The sequence below is a fragment of the Urtica dioica genome, chromosome 8, assembly GCF_054948205.1.
Source record: "Urtica dioica subsp. dioica isolate 48M chromosome 8, U.dioica_male_clone48M_v1_H2, whole genome shotgun sequence".
NCBI lineage: Eukaryota > Viridiplantae > Streptophyta > Magnoliopsida > Rosales > Urticaceae > Urtica > Urtica dioica.
Genome location: NC_142763.1, coordinates 2,752,933 through 2,766,032, shown reverse-complemented (window position 1 = coordinate 2,766,032; position 13,100 = coordinate 2,752,933). Strand labels below are relative to the sequence as shown.

Here is a 13,100-nt window from a genome sequence, read left to right as displayed (position 1 = left end):
ACAAATTGTAGGTCCATCTATATAGATACCTGTATAGAAGATATGATTAGTACCAGCGAATATAATAAAAAAGGAAATAATTTGATGTTTTATTTAATTTCTTTTTTTCCCTTCATATAACAATAGCTTGTTGGATTTCCTAATTTGACATGTACTACTTTTGAACAGAATACATGTACGTAGCAATTAGTCAAGGGACATAACTTCCACAATGTGACCTTATTATTAGTTAGTTAGAGGACATAACTGAACTTATGTGTTACCAAATATTATTTAAATGGCAAAATACAAAATCTTAATGAATAGTCTGTTTGCTGGTCAAGTAACAATGTAGAGCCCATTGCCATCATGCCCCAAAACTTTCCCAAGTGTAGTGTTCACAACATTAATAATAAGATTTCTATTAAAATAATAAATGAATAAATATTAACGCTAAAGAAAAGTTAGATAGGTCATCTCATTCATATCCATATAAATTTCTCTACTAGAACAACTCTCACCGTAGTATAGTAAAATTACAGTAACTGATTGTTACATATTGAGGTTATACTTGGAAATAATCAATTTTATTTATTGTCATATATTTTTTTAGGAATAGAGAGACATACTTGTGACAATGAGAAAGCCAGGATCCCTCGTACACTTCAAATTTGATTGGAATTTCGTTTTGTAAGGAAGTAAAGTCTCAATTTTAATCACTCCCATTCTCTCCAAATTCATTTTGGTCTATTTTTTCTCAATCCAAATATTACAAAAACAAATTAAATGTATTACCATTTTTTCGCTGGTATTTTTCAGGTCCTAAAACATGCCTCGAATCAAATTCACGAGTGAGACCATTTCCAACCAATAACATAATAAAACAATTCTATAAAATAATGTATTGTCCATCACCATCAAATAGTACTTTAGTTACTAACTCAGTACTACATCGGTAGAAAAATGATACAAAATAACTATTTGAAATTAAATGATTAGTAAAACAACAAAAGTTCAAGTTTTTATTAAGCAATATAATCAAAATTACGATGTCTATTCCTTTTTTTTTTTGCAATACATAATAAATTCCACTACATAATTAACTTATGCCATGTTATTTACTCTTTTTAAGTCAATGACATGTGATCTATTCTTATTAAACATTTATACTACGGTCAAACTCATAAAATATAAATTTTATTATATGATTTTGTTAATTAAAAAAGGCTTAACGCTAAATTGGTGTGGATGAATAATGCACACCCAAAATTTGTAGCATATTATTAACCAAACAAAATTTTACACTAATTTTGGTGCTAAAAATGGTGTGCGTTTAGCTATGTCGACCAACACCAAAACACTAAATACCACGCTAATATGACTTAGGTTGGTGATGGCCTAAAAATTAATTCTCAATCCTCAAATAATACATTTATTTCAACCAATTAATTAAGATATCGATAACGAAAAAATCGATATATACTAGTGATTTGATTTAATAGCGACGTCACTCACCGACATATATTTTTAAGAAATTGACACAACGGTAGACACAAGTATAAGGCTTACTCCGATAGAAATATCGACATATATTTTTTAATACGTATATGTATATATATCAAAAGTATAGTTTATGTTATAAACTTGATATAAACTAGAATGATATAGTAGTTTGTCATGAGATTATTTATTTCTCTTTATGTATGTAGTATACAATAATCATGCGATCAATGGTGATGCCATAATTTGATTTTACGGGGACGTAGCTAATAAAAGTATAAAATTATAAATAAATACAAAAAGTCAGAATGTGAGAGATTTTTTTTTTCTAAGAACGCAAATATGAATTTTTTTTATATAGTCATGACTGAAAGTATAAATATAAATAATAGAATAAGGGACATGTGTAATTTATGAAACTTCAAAGAGGACATGTGCCAATGACATGGTTTGAGAATGTATATTGGCGTACGTCTGTATATTATAATTTGCAATGACGAAAATACCAATAGCAACCGAGTAATACTAATAGATGTACTTTATAATTTTATTTTACGGGCATACCAAAAATACACTAACGATGTATGAATGATAATATTCAATCCAATCCGCGTTTCAAATCTAAATTAATAATTGAAAAAAGCAAAACTATCTCATATATATACACAACACAACTATACTTTTTTGAAAGGCCACTTGATTATCATATTTAAATAACTTGAAACTAATAGTGGAATCTTAGTATTAATGCTAAATAATTCCCACGTTAAAGTGTTTTTAATGCCTCGATGATCCTTTGTTTTTTTTTTTTGATCGGAAATTCGGAATGCCTCTTGATCTCTCACATGGGCAACAGCCCAAATTAGCGTAATTAACTAAACATCCAAGGGTATTTTAGTAACCCCCGAAACTTTTGACTTTATAAGAACGGATGTCTCTCAACACAATATTCCCTCCCAAGTCCCAAGACCGTTTTCACTCTCCGCTCTCGTTTTTCTCTCTCAACAAATACACAGAAAAGGGAAAGGAAAAATGTCGCCGGCGATCGGAGGAACAGGATCGAAGAGCAGCAACAAGATCCGTCACATCGTACGGCTCAGGCAGATGCTTCAGACGTGGCGGAGGAAGGCGAGAGTTACGGCGGCGGCGTCCGGAGCTAGGGTTCCGCCGTCGGACGTTCCGGCGGGTTACGTGGCGGTGAGCGTGGGGATCGGAAGGAAGAGATTCGTAGTGCGAGCGACGTACTTGAATCATCCGATGTTCCAGAAGCTTCTCGCTCAGGCGGAGGAAGAGTACGGCTTCGCCGCCGGGAACGGGCCTCTGTCTCTACCATGCGAAGAGGCCTGCTTCGAAGAGGTTCTCCGAGTCGTATCCCGAGTCGACTCGGCCTCCGGCTCGGCGCGGTTCTGCCACGTGGATATCAGGAAGAGGCTCGACGGGATCGCTGAATCTCGGCCGTTGCTTCGAGATCTCTCTGATCAGACGATCTTTTGATGATCCGTGGACTGGACTGACATTTTTATTTTATTTATTATTAACATTTTCGGAATTAGTTATTACTATTAATAATAGTTAGGGCTTCAAGTTTTTTTTTTTTTTTTTTTTTTTTTTTTTTGGTGAGTCGTCCCGAATTGGTTCGGACGAGTTGGTGATGGCTCGCTTTAAGTCTCAAATGAGATGAACTGTAAATTTTTATTTTGTTTTTTTTTTAATTTTTTTTTTGGGTATCGTATATGATACACGGAATGTTTGTAAGGTTGATGTGATTTTATTTTTTTGGATATGATTATATTGTTATCCAAAAAAAGCGATCTACCTCATAATATGTAATTTTTTATCGACTGTTAATGAAATTTGTTGCCTGAATTAATTCCGTATTATTTATTTTCATTGATTACTTCACTGGGACTGGGTTCGAAGGTTTTTTATTTATTTATTTTTTTTGGCTGGGAGCCTGAGACACTGGATTTGAAGTTGCACTATAAAGTATAAAGAGACGTCTTCATGAAAATAACACACACACAAACACACAAAAAAGTAATGAAAAGAGAACAGCGTATGAAATAGCAGATTACTTTTAAATATTATCTCGAACATCTTTTGAAAAGTTATTTGTTTTTTTTATTCCGTAATATGCGGTCTTTGCATAGATTAAATTAAATAGAAAATAATGAATATAAAATAACTTCATATTGTACGGAAAACTACGAAAAAATGACATGTAATTTATTATTTCCTTTGCAGTACCACACCTGTACCAGCATCTAAAGAAACTTTCTTATTTCCCTACAACAAATCCTCATTATAGTAGTACTTGAGGGAAAAAAAATCTCATTATAAGTAGAGATTTAGTTTTCCTTTGAAGATTATTAACCGCATAAAATACTTTAAAATTAGGAAATTATTTACTGCGTTATTTTTTTTTCAGAACTATATTTTTTGTTTCGTGGTGTAGGTTTATTATATCTCAAATTAACCTTTAAATATGACTTTTCTTTATTGGACTAGAGAAATGAATGTGTAAGAATGTTTTTTTTGCTTTGCTTTCCAATTAAAATCTCACTTTGTCACATACGGTTACTATATATTTCAATAAATACAGAAAATTACTATTTAAACCTTCTTCTTTTTACTTAAAAGTAAAAATAAGGCATCAAGCCAAAGCAAGCTCGAATATTCAAACAACCTTATCATTTTTTTTTCTTCTTTATAATAATTTTCAAGGACGTCTCTTAAAGATGAGTTGTCTATTTACCCAATACGAGGAAAAAGCATGTGGATTAAAAGCATAGGAATTTTTTTTTTTTTTTTATCACACACCATTGTCTCAAAAGCTTTGAAGATAATGTAGGCACAATAAATAATGATAATTGGTTTTGAGCAAAAAAAAAATAATGATAATTGGTTTTGAGCTAAAAAAATAATGATAATTGGTGTTTTAGCCAATTAAAATGTTGCGTGGTTTAGTCATTCTTCCACAACAAGTGTACTATATATTATATGGTCCATAACCTTTCTCTTTTTAAATAATATTTTGACCTTAACCTATAAAGTTACACTTTGGCCCTTTTTTAAAAAAGAAAACATAAAATTTAACACGGATACAGCTTAACCATATTTACAAAGTAATAACTCAATAACTCTCTCAAAAAACCCTAACCACTACTCTCTCTCTAAAAAAAATCAAAACTCTAGCTTTCAATTTTCGGTATCATCACCTCTCTTGAAATACGAACACTCCGATAGTCTTGACCAACGGATGAGTCCCAACCTAAGAGAAGGTATTTTGTTATCTCTATTTTCTTTTTCATATGTTTTATTTTTTCTTTCGATTATGTTTCAATAATCAAGACTTATTAGATTTGGCTTTGGAGGATTAGTTTATTCAGATCTGAAAGATCTGAAGATATGATTTTCTTTGTGCATGGATCTCAGTTTGGCAAGACCCCTATAATCCACAATGATCTACAACATGCGAAGATTGGCGTTTCTGCTCGTGATTTGTGTATTAATTTGATAATGATTAGTTACCTGCATAGACAGATAACTCACATGTTATTTTTTTTGTATTTATAATTGTTTGTGGTCCACTTTTCATCTTATTCGTGTAGAAGTTTTTAAATTTTTTTTGCGCTATTCTTGTAATTTAAGTTTTTTGTACTTTTATCAATATATTACTTTGAACAGCCCTTTATAAATAAAATATATATTTACAAAGTAATATACGTCATTAGTTTTATAAAACAAATTAATTAAATAACATTTTGACCCAAAAACACTGTCAAAAACACTATAACAAAACAGTAATTTTAGGTTTTTAGAGCAATTTTTTTTAATGATACTCTTTACATATATATTAGGCTGTAAACATGCTTTGAGTTGATTAGATGTTGAATTTCATAATAAAATAATATTTATTTTTTAAAAAGGACGAAAATGCTAACAAATCAATATATTAAGGATTAAATTGCTCCAAATAGAGCGTATAGAGCGAAATACCACAATCATAGAAGTTTTGGGGATATTTACGCTAAAAAAATCTTGGTTGTGAGTATGCTCTTTTTCTCTTTTTATTTTCTTGCGGCAAATCATGAAAAGTCATTCCAATTTTTTTTTTTTTAATCAAGATCGATGTTAACAGATATTTGGAAAAAAAATAGCAATTTGCATTAGTTATAGTTTGACTACGTACGTATTATAAATAACGACAAAAAAGCTCTTGTGAATTAATTTTTCAGTGATAAATAATAATCCATGAAATAAAGGTACGCGAAGGGTTAAATTCTTATGTCACAGCACAAGAACCCTTTACAGTGCACATTGCATGATCAATATTAATTCTTACATCATTTTGTCTTCTTATTTATGATCATTGGACAATATTTTTGTAATACTTAATATAATATCACGGCCACGGAATCTTTCTATTTTTTCTTTAACATTTATGTAAACTAATAATATAGTTTGTTGTTGTTTTAAAAAAAAAATAATAATATAGTTTGTTGTTATTAGGCATTCTCGTTTAAAGTTATGCAAATGAGAATAATTAAGGATTAGTGTTTTTGTATTATATATATATATATATATATATAATATATATTAATATCTTTGCTAATCACAAAATCTCTTGTGCGCGTGTGCGAGTGCGGTGTGAGTCAATACTTGCAATTAATATTAATCCCATAATCACCGGTTACTTTAACAACTGTATCCAAATTGTAATAAATTTGACAAAATAGAAAACGACAGACCTAAACTATTTCATTTGATTCAACCATGTTGCGAGTCGTTGATTGCCACAAATGAAAAGATTGCTTGAATCCGATTTATACTATCTTCAATTCATGCACCTAGTCATTATCAATTCCAAACATGCATAGATTTTGTTTATTCGATTAATCTCTTTTACATATATATACACCCCTTTAGAAATGCGTGATAATTAATATACATTTTTTTTGGTATTTCATTCTCATATCATATATTACATAATCAATTCTATTGAATATTCTAATCATAAATATAAAGTTTAATCTTAAAACTTATATGAAAGTTTTATTTTTATTTTTGTTACATAAACACAAAGAAGGGATCGCCTTACACGAATGATGTCATGTCACCATACTTTATTTTTATAAGGAATTGACATACAATTGAATATTAGAAAAGTGCAAAATATTATAAGTACCTATTTCAAAATCTAGCCATAATCCAATGCCACAGTACTAATATTTTTTGCTTCAAGTGAAAAGTCAACATGGCCGGCCCAAACTCATCCCAATTCATTACGGGCCTTAGGCGAATTAATATTTTGGAACCCCTTCGATGATAGTAAAAATTTAAATATATAAAAAAAGTTAAAAATATAAAAATTTTGGGTCCCAACCCAATCGGTGGCCCTAGTCATCAGCCTTGCTCGCCTATAGTCAGGGCCGGCTCAAAAAGTCAACTATTATGCATGTTAATCTATAATCATGTCCAATACTAACATGATGGTGGCAAAATAATTCTAACCTTGAAATATATATATATGTATTAGTACCAAGTCGGATGTCAAGATTGCTTTTCTTATTATGTTTGATTATATGAATTTACGTCTATCTATTATCGACGATATTTAGATACATTCATGCTCGCATGTACCTCATATTCATGTGTAAAAGAAGATATTCTACTCTTAGAGCATCTCCAGCCGAGCGGGATAACTATGCTTTGGCGTTATAATTCACTCCAACCGAACCGTATATATAACGCCAATATAGCGTTATCTACTTTTCATAATTGTTTTGCGCTATATATGGTGCATTACTATTCATCACTCTAAAAACACTTTTCACTTGTTATTTAGTCCTTATAAATTTTGTTATTTACTCAATTATCATTGTTTTATAAAAGTATTTCATATTTATCTCAAAAATTATTTATATATATTAAATATTTTAAAAGACCACAATATTTTAAAATACAACATTGACATTTGAAGTTTGGGAAAAACTAAAATGACATTAATATTAATACCGAAACGAAATAACATTACAACGACATCGAAATGCAAAACTAAAAAAAAGACATTAAAAAAACAGAATACAACAAAATAAAATTGAAAATAAAATTACAATACATAAACTAATACTTGGGGAGATTAGCGTCGGATCCTCAAAGACCGGTGAAATATTGCGAATATGAATCGAAATTAGGAAGTGGTGTTTGAGATTGTTGTTGTTCGGCTCTCTTTTGTAAAACCTTGGCTTGTTCAGCTTCCCAAAATGCACGAACATGAGGATCTGATACTCTATTTAAATTCATTTTCATTATTTTATTTTATTCTCTTATTGTTTTCAAATTATTAGCCTTATCTATACTTTCTAAGAGGCGTTCCCTCATATCACCTGACTTCTTCATCTGCTCAAGAAGTAGTTTATTTCCTTCATCAAGCTTGCTGATGGATGAAGCTACTTTGTCATCCGTTTTCATTTTTAGTTTGGCTTTTTTCACTCCAATCGGTCGCTCAGAAGGAGATGGTTGTCTAACCGACTCAGGAGTTTGTTGTTCGAACTCCGAAAAAGAACACGAACCTCGAGATGTTTGTCTGAATTATTCTAGAAGCTGTGGCTGATTATGATCTTTGGATATGGCACGCTTATTTTGGCATGCCGGGAAGCAACAATGACATCAACGTGTTAGAGTCTTCTCACCTATTTTCCAATCTCACTCAAGGTATTGCTCCTCCTGCTCATTATATCATACAGGGAAATGAGTATAATATAGGTTATTATTTGGCTGATAGTATATATCCAAAATGGTTTACTATTGTTCAAACTATTCGAGAACCCCATGGCCGAAAAAAACAATATTTTGCAATGAAGCAAGAATCCTGTAGAAAAGACGTAGAACGTGCTTTTGGAGTTCTCCAAGAACGGTTTGCAATTGTGGTGGGACCGTCAAGATTTTGGAGAAAAGATGTCTTAAAAGATATAATGACTACATGCATAATAATGCATAACATGATAATAGAAGATGAGCGTGATCTCAACGTGCCCATTGAAGTTAACATAGAAACGCCACCATTGGGGGTTGAATTAGCGGAGAATGATGATACACGATTTCATGAGTTTTTCAGTCGCTACAGACAAATAAGAGACAAAGATGCACATATCACGCTCCGAAATGCATTGATCGACCATTTGTGGGAGAGATATTCTAATTCAGATGTGTAATTGTACTTTTTTTTATTTTATTTTATGTTATTTGTTTTGTATTGTATTTTGTGTTTAATAAATATTAAGTTTACTTTGTGTTAATTTGTATTTTCAATAATTTTATGGAGTAATACTTCATTATTAAATAATGAATAAGTGGTATAATTAAAATATATTAAATAAATATAAAGGTATATAAATAAATAAGAGAAAGTTGAATATAAAATTAATATTTCAATTTGGTGTAAAAAATAGAGTTCGGTTGGAGATGAGGTAGTGTTTGATGTGACATGTACTGTAAAATAGAGTAAAAAATGGTGTTATCGGATGGAGTCGGTCTTAGATGTACCGTGTACGTAGTGTTTTGGCCCAAAAGAAGATAATATATAAGAAATGTTCGTAACTTTTATCATACAAAATAATTCAGTATGCCACATTGAAATGATCAACGATTTATACGTGATATTAAGCACAAAGGGTTGCTAACTTTTCAAATTGTGAAGAGATATGGAATAAAATTAATTACATAATTTGGATCTTGGCTCTTTGAAATGAAAAAAAAAAAAATGAAAAAAAAGTGTACGTCACAAAATTTTGGATTTAATGCGTATTACATCATATAATCATGTGGTATACATGCATATTTTGAGTAATTATTAATATATTAGGTATGAGATTCATGGGAAAGTATTAACTTAAAATTGATTGAGCTACATGTTACATATATCACATATAGACCAGGTCATTAGTTTATAATTTTCAATTAAAAAATGATTACGCAATTTATTTTGATACATAAAACTAAAAAAGACAGACTACCTGAAGGTTTTTTTTTTTTTTTTTTTTTTTCACCACGTCAATGTCATGCTTGTATGCCAAAAAACAAATCATATAGAAGTCGAAACAAAGCGAAGCCAATGAGGCTTTATAGGGTATGATCAATTGAATCGTTACTAACTCAAACTTCTATTTTAGAGCAAAATCTCAAACTTTTGTTATAGCTGGATTTGGTTTGATGAGATTATGAAACACTCTACTAATACATACACCTTTATATTAGGGGCGGCGCAAAAAACCTGATAAAAACGTAAATCAGATCGGACCATTAGTATATAAAAAATATGTCTAAAACAATTCGGTTTAAAACGGTCTAAAAGTGAATCGGACTGATTACTAATTAAAAAAAGTATAAATAAAAAATAAGTTAAAATGAAACGATCCGATTTAAAACAGTCTAATAGTCTAAAACGGTCTGAAATAGTTTAAACCGGACCGGACCGTTTTAACCAGTTTGGTCCGATCCGATTTTATTTTTATTTTGTTCTTTTCGATTTAATTTTCTTAAACCGTTTATACCGGATCGCGCAGACCCCTATTTTATACAGGCTTTTATATATTGTAATATTCCTTGCAATATTTTTTTTTTTACTATGCAATAATATTGGCTCCACGTATATGCTATATCAAAGAGTATTACAAATAGTACATAAATATTGAATTAATATGATTCATGGTTGGCGTTAAGTCATGGTTAGTCATCAAATTCCATCTCATTATCCAGTCTTAAATGAGAGAACGTGATGCTCATATGATCGACCTATTTTTTAATAAATGAAAGGGAAAATAACACATTTATACCCTGTGTTTTAGTGAAATGTCGAGTTTAACCCTCGGTTTTCAAAAATGTCGAGTTCATACCCTCTGTTTAACTAAAATGACGAAATTATACCCTCTGTTTAACTAAAATGACGAAATTATACCCTGAAATGAATAACAACGTCACAAATCTCCCTTTCATTGATATTAACTCTTATATAATAAAAACCGAATCAAATCTATATCAGTACCCTAACTTCCAAATTCTCAATTTTGAAATAAAAATAGCCTTAAATTGAAATTAAATAATAAAACTCATACTTCATAATAAATGACTTCATTCTGTGTTCGAATTGTAACTCTAAATCCTGGATTCTCTGTTCGAATATGCGATTTTGATGACTATCAACTATCGATGTTTACCCCTTTGCCTCTTTTTGTGTTTTTAACGATTAAGAGACTGTTGTTTATTTTTTAGTTTTTAACTAAATTACATATATGGCACGAATGAATAAAGATAATTGGTGTTTATGTATAAATATTATAGTCAACGTCAATGAAAAATCAATAAAAAGAATATTCGTGATACTGTTGTCTATTTCAGGGTATAATTTCGTCATTTTAGTTAAACATGGGGTATAATTTCGTCATTTTAGTTAAACAGAGGGTATGAACTCGACATTTTTGAAAACCGAAGGTTAAACTCGACATTTCACTAAAACACATGATATAAATGTGTTATTTTCCCTAAATGAAAAACGACCCAGGAGAGAAATTCTCGAGTATGTGACAAAAAAAAGATAGAAAGGGATAATTGGTGCTGTTATAGAGCATGAGACATGGTTTATTTAAACTTAAAGTGCCGAAAAGCATGTCGTATTTACTCGTCTTTCACCGGAAATTGATTTGATGTTTTAGACTATAAGCAAAATTAATATATCAGTCTAATCATCAGCTTATTTTAATAGGAAAAGTAATAAATATATTACTGAATTTAGTCAAAGTCTGCTTTCTGTCTCTACGTCCTTGTCCTTGGCATTCGAAATAGTTGGATTGATACAAATATATATTAAAAAAAAACAGTTAAAATTCATAAATAAACCACTATTTCTTAAAAATTTGTAGTTTAGTCATTGTTATGGTGATCTCCATTATTATAGTTATTTTTATAAGAAAAATATGTATTTAAAAAATATATTTATTTCAATTTTGAAAAATCAAAGGTTATGCATCTAAATTTACAAAAATTAAAGGTCATGCATCCAAATTTCAAAATAAAAGACAAACAAAAATTAAAACTTAATCTGAAGAGTCTTATTTTTTCGTATTTTAACTTAAATATTTAATCAGCAGAGATGATAAGAACACAAGCACCGGTTAGAGCAACATTAATGGTTCCTAGCTTAACAATTTAAGGACTTGCTTGCAATTAGGAAAAATGTTAAGCTATTTGCTTAACCATTATTTGGCATTTTAGCTATGTGTTTGGCTAGTGAAATTAGCTCTATAGAGCTAATTGCTTAAGCAAACTACATGGGACCCAATACACTATTTTAGTAATTATTTTATTGTTTTTACAAGTGGAAATTGAATAAAAAAATAAACAAAAATAGAAAATGACAAGTGGGATAAACTTAAGCAAGATGATAAATTAGCTTACCATTGTGGATGATTTAGCTTAAATAAATTATATTTTGCTATGGCTTATGTGGCATGGTAAGCTAATTTGACATTAGCTTACCATTGTGGATGCTCTTATAAGCTATGGTATTCCAAAAATTTACTGGTAAAGATTAATCAGAAAATTATTATAGTGGGATTTCAAGATTAAAAAATGTCATAAGATCAAGGGAAATTTGCGTCAATGTCACAAATTGGTCGGGTTTTTGCATTTGTGTCACAAAGTTGTCAAAATTGCATTTGTGTCACGTATTTACATTCGTGTCATATGTGCAAATTTCAAATTACTCTCTCTCATCATTTAATCTTTTTATTAGTTACTTCATGTCTTCTGAATTTTTACAATACCTCATTAAAAATCACTTCATCTTTCGCTAAAACTTTCTAAAATTTTTGCGTGTGACTTATTTGCAATTGGATTGCCAATTTGTGACATAAGATGCAAATACCACTAAGAAAAACCCTCCAGTCCGGGCTTGCATATCGCCTTCAGACCCATTAAATCAGTTAGTGACAAAAAGAGCTTTTTTGGGCCCACAACTAGTCTTTTCTAGGAAAAGGCTATTGTTTTAGAGGTCTTTTCGAACATCATTTTTTTTACAAGCTTTTCCAACATTATTCGGCAAGAAAAACGAAAAAAATCTTATCAGATAGAAAGTGATATAATTTCACTAAAAATCCTCATTGTAGATTGACATTGAACAATAATGTTCTTTATACATATTGAGAATTTCCGGTGATATAACCTGTTTAACATTATTTTATTTTATTTTTCTCAAAACTTAAACATTATATCATATCCACTTGAAGTCCAACTTTCATAATGAAGCACAATCATTGCAAATTTTCATGGTACCTTACTCTTTATGGACATCATATTTCAAATGATGTTTTAAATAGTCTAGATTCTAATCGTAGTGTGTTTTCAACTTTCAACGCCTAGCATCTTTATACAAATAATACATGTTCGATTATTTCCTTTTGAATATGTATTTAATTTTAAAATTTACAAAAAACAATTGTTTTCCCCCCTTGAAATAGCAAAATATGTAACAGTTATAAACTAGTAGAGGGTTTTGTAGTATAGCAGGGTTAGCTATGAACTGTAGCGTAAGATGTCATCAAAATTAGAAACAAACAGATAAA

General features: G+C 30.2%; 1 pseudogene; it reads left to right on the top strand.

Moving 5' to 3' along the window:
* The first annotated feature begins 2,410 nt into the window (after window positions 1–2,410).
* On the top strand, window positions 2,411–3,345 carry LOC149387257 (auxin-induced protein 10A5 pseudogene; annotated as a pseudogene).
* Window positions 3,346–13,100: the final 9,755 nt, after the last annotated feature.